The sequence below is a fragment of the Pteropus vampyrus genome, unplaced genomic scaffold (genome assembly GCF_000151845.1).
Source record: "Pteropus vampyrus isolate Shadow unplaced genomic scaffold, Pvam_2.0 Scaffold9, whole genome shotgun sequence".
Taxonomy (NCBI): domain Eukaryota; kingdom Metazoa; phylum Chordata; class Mammalia; order Chiroptera; family Pteropodidae; genus Pteropus; species Pteropus vampyrus.
In genome coordinates this window covers 4,339,169-4,354,494 of record NW_011888790.1, presented here as the reverse complement: position 1 = coordinate 4,354,494, position 15,326 = coordinate 4,339,169, and the positions used below count along the sequence as shown (strand labels likewise).

The window sequence follows — 15,326 nt, the reverse complement described above, 5'->3', positions numbered from 1 at the left end:
ACCTTAGTACGGGAAATGCAAATTAAAAATCACTATGACTTATCACTAGGAGCTCACTAGAATGACTGTGATTCAAAAGACTGACTTTATCAAGTGTAGGAGATGTGAGAAAACTAGAATGCACACACATTACCAGTGAGAATGGAAAATGGAGCATCTGCTTTGGCAAATAGTTTGGCAATGTCTTAAAAAGTAAAACGTGAATTTAGCATATGACCCAGAAATTCCTTTCCTAGGTATATACCCAAGAGAAAAAAAAACATATGTTCACACAAAGACTTGTATAAAAGTACTCTTAGAATCATTATTTATAATAGCTAAATAAGGACACAACTCAAATAAATGCCCATTGACCAGTTAAGCAAAATGTGGTATTATACAATAAAATACTACTCAGCAATAAAAAGAAACAAATCATTGATATATGTACAATGTAGGTGAACCTCAAAAACATCATGCAAAGTGAAGGAAGACAGACACAAAAGATTATATCTTGCATGATCTTATTTATATGAGATTCCTGGAAATGGAAAAATCTGCGGAGACAGAAAAGCAGAATAGTAATTGTCCGGGAAAAGCATGGGAGTGGGGATTGACTGTAAATGAGAACAACAAATTTCAAGAGTGATAGAAATATTCTAAACTAGATTTTAATGATGGTTGTACAACTGTATGAATTTACTATGAAATTGAAATGTATACTTGTCAAAAGGTGAATTTTATGGTATGTAAATTATACTTCAATAAAGCTGTTTCTGTCTTTTATTCAGTCATTTTGACTGAGTTACCAGAAAAAACAATAGCTAAAAATAATTATGAGCAAATCTCTGTTAGTCCAACACTATTTGCTAAATCTCTTTTTGATTCATAATGTTTTATTGTACTTCATCTACCCAACTGGTCCACCCTAGAGTAGTGACTTTCCATTTTCAGGGTTGATAAATCATGTATAGACAGTGGAGTCTAAGAGTACTCTGCTTTGAGATTTGGGGTAGGAGTCATTATTAACTGCATTTATGTAGCTCTAGCTATTCCTTTTCCTATTTGCTATTGTACAGATTCAAGCATTACTGGAGTGTAAGAAACCATTCTGCAAGGAAAATTTTCCAGTGCTCATTTCTACATCTGCCTGCTAATACCCAAGAATTTCTTCTCCTTCTCTTCACTGTGTTATACTACTCTAACCTTAACAGGAAGAAAACAACTTTCAACTTGAGTGCTACATCAAAAAGCCTTCTCCTGTTAAAAAAAAAAAAAAAATCATTTGCTTGATAGTTATTTCCTGTGTCAAACTATCAAATATTTCCCCTGACTTCAGCCATCTGGGGGTTTGTGGTTTGTTTCATGCCAACATGTTAACATAAAGCACTTGGAAGGAACAATATTTATTTATTTATCCATCTATCCAACCATCCATCCATCCATCCATCCATCCATCCAACATCTGCACGCTCAACAGTGATTTCTTGAGTGCCAGCTATGTATCATACACTGTGCTAGGTATTAGGGATGCAAAAATGAGTAAGAAAGTCATAGTCTCCACTGTCACAGAGCTTAGAGTCTTTTTCGGATGGCAACAAAAGGCCAGGACTTTTGTTTTTTCACTTTCTAGATTTGCCTTGGCTGGCCTTGGCTCCTCTAGAGGCTACACTGGTGGCAATTCAGGTGACTTGGTAACTATGTGATAGCTCTGATAGTGAAAGCAAGGTGCTCCCAGATGCTGGTAATGGTTTGAATCCTTTGGCAATGGTCACTTTGGCAGGCTCCAAAGGGACAGGCTTTGAAGCAGCCTCCTTTTTAATGACAAGTACAAAAGTCTTATGGGTGGCCACAAAAAATTTGGTGGTGGTAGCTGTGGTTCTGTCATTGTCAGAGATGCCTCTAACATCTCTGTAATTAAACAGAAGTCAATGTAAGTTATGGGTCTTTTTTTGAAAATGTGCTTCCTGTACTTGTTTGGAAGCATATCAGATCTGTCAGGTATAGAAAATAATTAATCTGTTTCTTAAATATTTTATATTTCTGTGAATATACAGTAAACCAACTCTTGCAGTATTTTTGGCTCAGTGGTTTGTTGAGCTAGGCAATGACATTAAATAACATTGTTTTTAGGAATTAAAAATAATGTGTCTAGTTGGGACTCAACAGAGAAAAAAAAGATGGTAATTAGCCAATTTAAAACTAGGACCAAAGATAGAGTTCCAACCTTTACTTTTGAATGAAACAATAAAAAAAATATAAAAATGCAACAGTGCTTTAGATAACATAAGTGAGTTAAAACCTCCTAAGAACATTATATTTGCTGGATAGCATTTCTGGCTTAACCTGACCTTGCATACGGTGGAGTCTGAAGTTTCTCAAGTTAACTAATTTGCAGAATACCACAGAGTCTGATCTTAAATATGACGGTCACACTGGACTGTCCTTTCCTAGTTCCTTTCCTCCTGCCTCTTTGCAGATTCCTACCATTTAAAGCACTTCCTGTGAAGTCAGGGATGACAAATACATGGCAGACATACCCATGCCCAGAGCACCAACTATCTATTAACCCCTCTTCACCCACAAGCCCACGTATGGCCTCAGCATCCCTATCAGCTCAGCAACCCAGATCACACTACCAGGCAGTTGAAATTAACACATTGAGATCCAACCTACTTGTCACCCTTAGATTAGAGAATGAAAACAGGCCTTAACTTTAAAAGGTTATAGTGAAATGAAATCATGCTTATTGGAAAGAAAGATTGCCTTGATCAAGAGTAAGAGCTCCTTTTCTATGAGATTAATACCTGGTCCTGAAGTATCAGGAGAGAGAGTTTGAGTAAGAGGAAGACCAGAAAGGTGGTGACCAGGTCTGGAGGCCTAAGGGGCAGGCATGGCCAGGCAGGCAGCATAGAGGAGTTGGAGATTAGAGAATGGTCACAAGCAGTTTATTTCAAAATTCCCTGGGGTCATGATGTTTCAGCTTAGTCTTTTTCTTAGTACTATCCTGAGGAGTTTAGTGGAGAATGACTCAGAATGAAGGCTACTAACAGTGAGTCACCTGCCACTTCCTGCATCACCTGAACATTTTTGGAAGCCTTCCACCAAATCTGGTTAGAGCAGCCCAGCCCCACCTACCTTGTGACAACTGACGACATAGTGCTTTGAGGCAAATCTGAGTAAACAGAGGGCAACTACCTGTGCCAATCATGGTGAAACTCGAAAAAAAGCTTTTAGTGACCTCAGAGGTTTGTGGCTTTACAATGAATGGTCTGAAGTCATGCAAGAGCAGCCAGCCAAATCTGGGAACTTCCACTTAGATTTCTCAGATAAAGTAGCTTAATGATGGGAATAATTTTATTGTCCCATTTAATAGAATGATAAAGACCATGAAGTAACCTTGGGAATTGCCACTTTCTCCCAACTGTGTGATGTTGGCAAAGTCTTGTTATTTTTCCATTTCCCTATCTATAAAGTAGTAAAATTCCTTTTGTAAAAATAAAAAATGATAGCAGAATGCATTGAGTATACACTATCTGCAAGACACTGAGGTTGGCCCTGGGGAGTAGTCAAAGATGGACTAAGCATAGAAAGTGCTTTCAAGGAATTTAAGACTTAACAAAGGAGAATAAAGACAAGTGGAACAATGACACTACAAGGCAGACTAGGAGATGGGTCTTAAGAGAAATGCAAGAATTGAAATGTTAGAGGATAGATTACCCACCACTTCCCAACCATTTAACTTATCCTGGTTGGAAAGGGCTGGTATAGGTGTTTTTTCATTTTTATTTTTGTTTTTGCCAGTGGAGAAATAAAAGGCTAATTACATTTATTTTATTCTCTTATGCATTATTCATAGAAAAAAACAGTGAGCTGGGAAATAGTTTGAAATTAATATATATGGTGTTTGGCATATGTTTTAATGTTCTAAAGAGCTCAACCACAATTCATAAACACTGAGAAAGGTAAAACTTCCTCTCATAGAAGCCAGAGTCTTGAGAGCTAGTTATGGTGCAGAACAAGGAAGAGAACACAGATCGAATTTCTTCGAATCAAACTCTCTGCTCATTAGAACAAAGATGTCAGTGTGAAGGAAACTTTAACCTTTTGTTACCTTAAAAAACATTTACTCTTCTTTTGATTCCAATCTGAAAGAAGCGCTGGAGAATTTTATAGCACCTAGCTAAAGATAAACTCATCTTCTATAGTCCTTTCAGCAGTAGGATTCTAATCCAATTAACAAACTGATTTAAATGAAAATAAAATTGTGATCAGTTGCTTTCTCCTCCACCCTGCTGATTAAACCCAGAGTAATCAGTATTTGTATTTTTTAATGTCTAACTTTAGTTAAGAAAACAAAATGGAGAATGTAGGCCATGCAATTTCCTAGAACTTTAATTTTGCTCTTAATTAGCAGGCTCCCTCATCCTGCAACCAATGGACTTTATATTTCCACAATTTTTCACACATTTTTTTTTTCTAGAACATGAAGAATAAACCCAATAGAAGAACCCATTAGCAAGAATTATCTATCCACATCTTTTCTTATTCACCTCACACGTGGAGCAATCCACCATATTTGAAAACACCTTAAGTACCTTGAAAACAAACTTAGTCAAACAGAAATGAAAATCATGTCACTGATACTTCAAATTGCTTTTCTAAATTAAGAGTTTCAGATGGACTATATATCTTAACTGTGGTTGTATTATCATTTCTGATGCATTAAAAGAGTTTAATAATTTACTGTAAACCACATAAGAACTTAAATAGCCAGGCCGAAACAGAGACCAGAACTGATGATTTCTAACTAGAAGGAAAGTCTCTGCCCTGCTACATATGATGTGACATCACATCACATTGCCTAACGTCCACATCCACAAGCCTGCAGACTCCCTTCCTAATTCCTACTAAGTGATGTATTTTATTGCCAATGATACCACTTACTCCCTGTCCTCATTTGCAGGACTAGATTGGTTCTGTCCTCATCAGAGCTACAGAATGTATGCTTGAATTTTAATGTATATGAACAGGGTGTTCTTTTCTCAGTGTTTCATTTGTTTTTAATCTTTAGAATATTTTATGGACATCTTTATGTATTTATTTTTTCTATTTATTTTTGAAATGTTCTAGTACTGACTTGGATGTTTGTGGCTGTGTCCTTTTGCTTTAGCTTCAATCTCTTCCCCGCCCTCCCTTCCACCCCTTCCACCTCCTTCCCTTTTCCTTTCCTTCCCTTTTCTTCCCTTTCTTTCCCTTTTCTTCCCTTTCCTTCCCTTTCCTTTCTTTTCCTGGATTGGTATCATTTGATAAAAATCAAACTACAAAAAATTAGAAATTTAATAAAGAAAGCCTAAATATTTTTCCCTAAAATGTGACTAATTTTGATTCATATTATGTTCAAGCTCAAGGGTCAAGTTCAGACTAAATTATTTGATATCAAAGACAAAGGCAATAGCCAAAGTCTATTTACCAAATGTCAGAAGAACAAATCAGTGGGTGAGATACCCTCCCCACCACCCCCCATAGCTCACTTGATAAATGGTTGACAATTTTTGTGGTGAATACTCTAGGGCATGCTATTTAAAACAGACCTTATTTAAAGCTTCTTTGCTTAAAGTAGGTCATTTTATATTTTCTAACATTTTGATACAATATTCTCTACAAAATCTAGGACTTTTAAGGCTAGAAATTAAATTCACTTTATCAAATAACGTGTTGACTAGTTTCTTAATATAAATCTCTTTAAACATTTATACGGGTGAAAGAAATATACCTTTATCAAGTTTCTCATCTATTTTAGGCATTTTATTTTCAGTCTAGGCCCTGAAGATAGATTGAAATCTGGGCCCAGTTACTCTACACCTACATTACTTGAGTATATTACTTAATCTCACTGTATCTTAGTTTCGTTATCTGTAAAATGGAGATAATGACAGGACTCAGTTCATACATAATTATGAGGATTAATGAGATAATACAATAAAATATGTAGCACAGTATTTAGTCCTTAATCAGAATCCATTCTTACTGTTGTAGGTATCTTCAATTACATTAGCACCTTTAGTCCTTATTATTACCTGGTGAGGCGGGCATTACTGCATCTATTTAACAGATGAGTAAACTCATAACCAGTGAAGTTTAGTAATCTACCCCAAGTCATAGAGCTTTTCACCAGGATGGCTGGTATTTGAACTCTACCTTTCTTGTTTTCAAACCCATGTACCTCAGTGTGCCGAGTTCTCTCTTTGTATATAGATTACAAATCGTCATAGGACATTTTCTGTATGAGTTTTGACTTTTAGGATAAATCAGTAAATTTGAATTTACTAGATACTCCAATAACCAATTAATTCCAGTAACAGGAATGCTTGTAGCCATTCTAAATTTTCATTTTATGAGAAAGAAACAGATAATAAAAAAATTAATCGATAGGGAAATTTAGGTGAATATGAAGGAGGAAGCAAAAGGAGAAGGGGGAGGAGGAAAATTATACACACATACACACACACACACAGACATGCAAACCCCAAGGCACATTTTAAATTTGGGACAGATTCAAATCTATCTCTTACCCATTTACGTTATGCAAAATTATTTTGGAGGCATCACACTGTGGCTTAACAGGCTTTGGAATCAGAATCCAGTTATCTGAATTCCAGCTTTGCTGACTTTGGGATCCTGGGCTTGTTTTCTTATCTCTAAAATCAGAGCCAGGGTACATTTGTTAAGAAAATTAAATGAGATCATATTTGTGAAATGCCTAGGATAGTGCCTAGGACAGATCTGATGCCCAGCGAATGGCAGGCTAGCATAACATAGGTAGTTTCTATAATAATTTTTGAGGTTGTATATAAGGTTCTAAAAAGTCTCCTTGATAATGTTAAGGAGGTCCAATATTTGATCACAACATTGTAGAATTTTAAAGATGGGTGGTAAATTAGAGAGCTTTCTAGTTCATTTACTTCATTTTATTTTTGAGAAAATTGAGACCCAAAGAGACAAAGGGAATTTCCCCAAATCGCACAGGTCATTACAATCAGAGTTGAGACTAGAACTTGGCCTCTTAATTGATGGTTCTCCTAATATTTTTAAAGTTGTGAGTGAATGATTACACCATTGGAGCAATGAATTATGAAATATGAGTATCTGTGAACAGAGTTTAGGATTCCAATCAAATAACACCTATGATAAAGTTAGACATATATTTAATGATAGTTGTAATTATTATTGTGCAGCAAGATAACAAGGCATAAATGGTAAGTAGTACAAATTAAAGGTCATTGTAATTATTTTGTACAACCAAGCCATGAAAGGGAAAAATAAAATGAAGAAGAGCAGAAAACTTCTCTGAGGGCCTCTTTGAAGGGTCTTGAATCTGCTACTCAAGGGCCTTGGAAGCTATATTTTTCTGGAAAAAGGTAGGGGGCTAAGAAGTGGTTTTGGATGGAGGAAGTACAAGAAGTTCTTTGAACTCCTCTTCTCTTGGGAGAAGAGACAAGAGCTCACCTCCTTCCTTATTGATGAAAGAACCAGCCAGTATTTTCCTTCTCTTTCTCCATCAGCTTCCAGCTTGGATCTGGAAGTTTCAGCTACTGAAGCCGATCCTTGATAAACAATGCTAGAGTCATCACCCAGAGCAGAGTGATGGAATAACTTTGCTTTCAGCAAAACTATCACCTGTTTTCTATTATCACTGTGTTCTGATTCCCAACACTTTGCAGTTGTCGCACTGATGCACTGAGGGCCTCAGAGAACATCCGGGTCATGGAGCAACCCTACCTCTGTCAAGTGGAAAGACTTGGCTGCATAATTACCCCTGTGGTCCTTGGAGAAAACCCTAGGTTTTCCAATTCCTTTTTCTCTTACTCCCAACAGGAGCAAGTGAGACCTCCCTTTTCCCATTCTCTATTAGGACTTGCTAAAAGGTGTGCTTGAGGAAAGGCTCTCTGCTCAAAGATATTTTCTCCACAGTGCTCATATTGTTCCTGTCAGATATTCATCTACAGGATTTCCTGAAGGAGAATATCTTTCATTTGCACTCGAAATAGATGAATTTAATCAGATTGCTTTTCTAACACTTAACCTGAGAGAAAGGGACTTTTGAGGAGGATGAGGAAGTGAGGGAAAAGAAGTATAAAGAGGTACATTTTGAGTGGTGGGAGTTTTAGGGGAGAAGAAGCCTTTATTGGGGCCCTAGAGGGCAACTTTAGTCAGCCAGATAGCAGGGATGAAAGAGAAAATGTGCCCAGAGAAAGCAAAGTGCAAATGCACAGAGAGGAAGTCAGGATTCTAAAAACAAACTTCATGTGCACCACAAAATCTTTCTAGGACCTCTCTTTCCCTCACATCTCTCTCTACTCTACCTAAAAAAAAAAAAAAAAAATGCTGATATTGAAATCTCATCTAGTCCCTGACATACCTCATTCCTGGAGGAGTGAGACTGCACAAATGCTTACTCAGGGATAATGTGTACAAAGATCTTTGCAGAGACAGGCCCATGATGATCCTTGGGCAGTGAATGAGTGTATTTCTTGAAAAGTGTATGGGAATATGCTGTTCCTGTGTCTGGGTACAGTTTAGCTGGCTCTGTCACCTAGTGACATGTCCCCGGCACCTTGCTACTTGGGTCTAATTGGCATTTATGCTCATTGATAGGTCTGCCTTCTTTATTTAGGTCACCCAGTCAGTGTGTGCGTATCTAAGTGGGGCATGGGAAGGGCCGAGGTTGGCATTCTCGATAGCTCTGCGCTTTGGGCCTCCTCTGAGCTTCATTACATGGGCCTGGTGACAACTATAGCTTTCCCATAGTTACTGTTCCAGTCTGAGCTATCTTGTTGTTGCTCTTATCACTCAGGTTGCCATTTTTACTGTTCTTGCTTTATTCCCCCATTTACTGCCACCAGCAGCGATGTTGTCAGCTCTAACATGCTAGCTCAGCATTGCTGCTCTTGCTCAGCCGACCCTGGAGTTAGGAGAGAGATTTGCTCCTGAATGGTGATGGCTCTTTCTATCAAACTTGACTAATTTAACTTTAAGTGGAGGATGGAATAGGTTTTGAAACTGAGAAGACTCGAGTTTGAATCTTAGCTCTTCAACCTAGTAACCCCATGACCTTGAGCAAATTATTTAACATTGGGGACTTTGTTTCTTTGCTCACTAACTGGAAATGATAATACTTTCTTCACAGAATTGTTTAGAGAAATAGGGGTATTTTATGAAAGATACCTGGCATATAGTAGGCACTTAATTAATGGTAACTGAGATCATTATTTAAATAGACACATCTCTTTTTAGCCAAAATGAGATAGCTCAGAATTCCTGAGGTGGGCATGGAAACTGGGACACTCCTCATGACCTCTTTATAGTTAATTGGCGGTTTAAGGATGGTATCCAGGGTAATCTCTGCTCCCAGAGACTGTAGCTAAGTTCAAGATATTATTTCTAGATGTTTCAGATAATGGGATTTCATGGAAAACTTTTTTTTAACACTAACAAATTAATAGATCATTTTGGGCTATCAAATCTTTTCTTAATGAACCCAGCTTGAGCATAGAAATAGATGGCCTTTTTAGAGCTAGGCTGGTGGCTGTAAGGACCAAAGGCAGTGTGACTGTCTTAGGTATATTTAGTTCCTTGCTGGTAGGGTGTTACCGAGAGAGAGAGAGAGTTATGTTATTAGTATGGCCTGACTCTATGGCCTGAACTCAAAGACAATGGCACTTAGTCTACGGCCATGGCCATGACCATATGTAGTCATGGAATTGTTGGTTTGGAATTCATTTCTAAGATATGTTCAAGGAAAGATTATGGGTCTCAGCTCTTATCTTTTTTTGAGGCAAAGCAGGAGAGGAGTTCTTCAGAGCACCAGTATCTTGAGGAAGGGCTCCTTATCCAGGCATGCCTTCCAGGATAACATTATACCAATGTTGATATCCAAACCAACACTAATGCCCACACTAATAACAATACTCTATTAATTCTAATACCAACACTAAATCCAATATTATTAAATGCCAATACTACCAATACTAATACTTCTACTATTTCTGATACAAAATACCATTTATTGAGATTTTTTTTTTACCTTCAAGGAACTTTATTTTTTATTAGTGTGGCCATATTTAGCAACTTGAATAATTCAATCCTGTGAATGCTTGTGTAGAAACTGAAAAATAGAGAATGGTGTAGATATTTCCAAAATTTGTTCTGAAATTCTAAATTTTTCACAATATTTTCTGAAGATGATGATAAAATGGTGAGACAAAACACCAAAAGAGAAAGTATATGTCATCCTACCTTTAGAAACATTTAAAAAAATATTAACTGTGATTTGAAAACAAAAGTTTGCACGATCTGAACCAATGTATCTTGAAGAAGTTGGAACTGTCAAAAAAAGACTTTTAAAAAGCTAAGAGACATACCTAACCTGCAAATCTTATATCCTTATGTCATATGTCATTTCTCTACTGAAAATTGGAAGGATTTTACTTTCGAGTCTTTTTTTTTTGAGATAGAAAAATATATGTGATGTAAACAAGAACATCTAATTAATAAAATTAACAAACCAAAGTAATTTCGTTACATAACTTAACCCATTTATTATATGCTCATGATGTTTCAAATAGTGGAGCTTCTACTGATCTTTCAATTCCTTCAGTTTTCTGATGGCAGACTTTACGGTGACGGCTGTTGTAGGTCTAGCCACCACCAGCTACTGTTTTCATGCAGGAACTACAGTGCCAGATCCCCACAGCTCATTGTCTTGGTTTTGCCACAGAAGGAGCAAGTGTACTTGGCATGCTGGCTGATTTCAATTTTCACCATTTTTCTGAGGGAGGCGCCATAACGGATCCATATTTCCCCACGATTCTGACATCATCCTAGGTGTGTTTAGACATGTTGCTGCGAACTAAGTCGGAACCCAGAGAGCTTCCTGAGCATTAAGTACATGCCAGACACTATGCCAAGAACTTTGTAGGTGATATCACATTTAATCCTCATGAGATTTTTTTTGATGCTAAAAATATATAGTACTTAGAATGGGGTGAAGGGTTAAAGAAGTACAAATTAGTAGCTGATGGATGGTCACCGGGATGGGGAGCACAGCATAGGGAATGCAGTTAGCATTAATATGTTGGCTAGGTGGAGGGTCAGGGGAGGGAGGGAGCAACTGGGGGGATTGTTTTACGAACTATATAGATGTCTAACCAATGTACTGTATACTCGAAACTAAAATAAATTAATTAAAAAAAATATATACAGTGCTTAGTATATACTAGGCACTGTTCTAGATGTTTTAGTTATTTGCTTACTTTATTCTCACAACAACTCTAAGAGGCAGGTGCAATTATTATTCCTACGGATGAGAAAAGTGAGGATCAGAGAGGCTAAGTAACTTCCCCAAGCTCACACAGTGAAACATGTGGCAGAGCAAAGATTTAAATAGGTTTCTCTGATTCTAAATCTAGTATTGTATGGTGCATTTTTTGTGTTTAGAATTGTCAGGACACTTTTATAAATTTTCTGTGTGATTTCTGCATCTGTTAATGAAACTTCTGATAAAAAATTATCTGAACAGAATACGTCTTTTTGCTAGAAGATAATTTTACCCTTAAATTTTGCTCCCCTTGGAAATATCTTATAAATGAGAAATATTTTCTCTCGATTTTTCTTAATTTTACTGAAATGATTTGAATATAAGCTTCAAAAATTACTTCAGAATTGGGTTATAGTTCATTTTTATGGATAAAACTGAGGCTGTCTTTTAAAATCTCTTATGCTTTTGATAAAATTTCAAAACATATTCTTTGTGATAAGCACATCATCATATTTTACTTGTGTATGTCTCTTTAATGGTAGACAAAGACACAGAACTATTTGTTTAAATTGTTCTCATCAGGCACCTCTTTATTGTAGAAATTTCTTTTCCTAAATTGGATTTTAGAGGGAACGTAGAGCTTAATGTTTATGGAGAATTTTCAAAGGAATTTGATTTTTATTATTTTTCTTAGTTTCATGTTGATTTTAACATTCAGAAGGATGTCCCAAATAAGGCCTTTGAGACTGAGGTCTTTTATCTGCAGATCTGCCAAAACGTAATCTGTACAGAGTAAAGGCATAGCCATTTTCCAGGGTTCCAGTCCTCTACTAAAGAGATCCTTAAGGGGATAGCTGGTAGTTAATTTTCCCTTTAATCCATGCATTGGCTTATCATTGCAATCTGATGTCATTTGTCATTTGCAGTGGAATTAACATTTTATAGCCTAAGCTTTTCTGGATGACAGTGACAAGAATTAGACATCTACGCATTACAGCTCTCACAAGGTTCTTGAACTGTGAAAGGTGCTAAAATCCAGGACCAATCCCATCAGGCATTAATCATATCACAAACTAGAACTCTTACGTGGTCTCTGAGGCAGAATGCAGAAATCAAAATAGGGTTCTTAACGTGGGATTCATAGACTCTCAAGGCATCTGTATTTAGAATTAAGGGCTCCATGAACCTGATGGGAAAAATATCCACATATTTGTTTTTACTAATCTCTAGTTGAAATTTAGTATTTCCTTCCATAGTAAATGTAGGCCACAAACCACAATCATATTACCTATTGATAATACCATGATTCTGACTATAATAGAAATTATAGATATTTTCCTTTTATATTACAGTTGTTACTGATATCGCAAAATATTATTTATCCTCCTCTCTACTTTAAAATCATGGTAATGATTAGACATAACTGTAACATCTTGAAATTTAATGCTCTAGGAAAGAAGTACATATATTACAATGTCAAGTAGAAAATATATGTTGATAAATGTATTTCAATACAATTGGCTTGCAATCCTGTTAGGGATACATGGTAGAAAATAGGTTAAAAACCCCTAGAGAGTTAATATAAAAGTGTGTGGACTCAGGGCACTGTGGTCAGATGTAGCCTTCAAGCCAAATTCTCTGTGTGGTGTCCAGAGAATCATAGGAAAGGTGAGGAGAGCCTCATTTGCCTTTCCAGCTTTCAGGCAAGGATAACTGATCCTCTAACCAACCTGAGAGCAGGTCCGAGGGGTCCACAGCCAAGGATGCTTCTATCTACAGTATATCAGGCACGAACCCAGGTAGTCTGTGGTGTTTCTATGGACCATGCCAAGTAAATACCCATACGATTTTTATACAAGGTGATCTATGTTGCTAAGTGGTCCTGTACCCAGCTTGAGGGGGGATACATAATATGAAAACATAATGACTCAACTTGAATACTTATTCTTAAAGATGCATACAGGAGAATCTAGCTTTTATGCTTCAAAATTTAATATGGATCAAACAGTATATCTGGAGGCTAACTTGTAACTTGGGACAGCTATTATCTTGAGATAATCACTCCTTTCTCTTATTTCTCATTGGTGAAAGCATTACTTAAAAGAACGTAATCTTAAAATAGAAATAATTTGGGAAAATTGCATGTATCAGTTAAGATTAAAATCTGCTGCATATAATTGGAAACCCCAAATCACAGTAGCTTCAACAAGATAGGTATTTATTTGTTTTTTTTTGTAAAAGACAGTCCAGAGCTAAGAAGTCCAGGAGCAGTCATCTCTGTGAAGTCTGTGACCCAGTCTCCCTCTAACTTTTTGCTACTCCATCCTTTGCAAGTGACATTTAGTTTTATGATTCAATATGACTGATCAAGTTCTCGCTGTCATATCTGTATTCAAGTAGCAGGAAGAATTTGAGAAGTTCAGTTTGAGTCATCTTGGATTTGAGGTGTCTGAAGACAGTCAGTGGAAATTGCCAGGGAAATGGTTAGAAAGGCTGGCTTATAACTCAGAGGAATTGCCTGGTGGGAAGTACAGGATCAAGAGTTGACTATGTATAAAATGATAGGTGCTTAAAACCAGGGGTATTTGTGAGATGACCCAGATAGAGGGAAACCCATTAGGAGAGGGCCAAGGAGAGAACCCTGGATACATTAAAAAAATTAAGGGTTTTTTTTCCCCCCCAAAACCAGAAGAATAAAAGAGTTCTTCTCTCAGTTGAATCAGCTTCTTTTTAGCAGCCTTTTCAGTAAGTAAGCCATTCAACATGTCTGCTTATATTTCATTGATCAGCTTTTAGTCACGAAGTTCCACCTAGGTTTAATGGAGAATGAGAAATGTAATCTCATAATTAGGTGTATTTTTGCCTCCATTCAAATTGGGGTTCTATTTCTAAAGGAGAAAAGGGAATGGCTATTAGGTAGAAGCTATGGTCCCTATGACAGTATATACATGGGGTCTAAAGTACATACATGTTTTAGAGAAGTACTCAAGAAAGAGCACTAGACTAGCAGACAGATCCTAGTCCTGCCTCTACCTTTTATCTAGAACACCTTAAGCAAATTACTTAGGTTCATTGAAGGTTTAGTTTTTTCATTTTTAATGTGATGTGATCATTTCTTTCCTTTCTGCTTCCAATTGCTGTGAACCTTAACTGAGGTAATGTATATAAAAACATATTTACGATGATAAAAACATTGCATAAATGCAAGGTATGTTGTGCCTTCAGGATGCCTGAGAGCTATAATCAGAGAAGATTAGACTCGGCAGATCTCCCAAACAACCCATCTCGATATTGACTTATCAACTTCTGATAATGCATATTCTAAGTTTAGGCGGAAATTAAACTATTGTGTCATCAGACCACTAAATGATGCTAGCTACATATACTATAATTATAATATGGGTAAACAAGTAATCCTCAATGATACTATCTGATGAACAATGTCTTAAATGGAAATCTTGGTCACCGTTGAGAGGTCAGAATCAACTCCAGCTAGAAGCAGAATGGAATATATTCCAAGATTTAAAATGGCTTACAGCATCATTGGGGATAGGGAGCTGAAGAAATAGCCCCTAGGCTGAGCTTCCATGGACAACTCTCAAAGCCCCCACAGAATTGCCCTGCTGCTCTTGCCATGATCAAAGAGCCATCTGTTAAATCGAGTCTTGTTTGAGGTCTTGGATTCAGAGTCACTTGGCAGCGGCCTCTGTCAGATCCAGCTTGATCCACACCAAATGATGCCTCATGCTTTTTTTTTTGCCCATTTAACTGTATTCCAAAACCACTTCCTACATGATTGCGTCTGATTGGTGGATCCTCAATTAACCCAAAATTCTAACTTCAAGAAAGTCTAAGAAATATAGCCTCTGCCTTTGCAATCTTTGCTAGAAGAGTGCTGGAATATATGTTATATTTGTCAGATGTCTTTCCACAGTATCTGTCAGGATGAATTTTATGATACCTATGAAATGGAAATTGCTATTTGAGGTCCAAAAACACTGGCTACATGTCTTAGAAATGAAATGAT

At 36.9% G+C, this 15,326-nt stretch overlaps 1 pseudogene; it reads right to left on the bottom strand.

Annotated features, from left to right (window-relative positions):
* Nucleotides 1–10,615: 10,615 nt before the first annotated feature.
* On the bottom strand, nt 10,616–10,880 carry LOC105301322 (annotated as a pseudogene).
* Between the last annotated feature and the right edge of the window lie 4,446 nt (nt 10,881–15,326).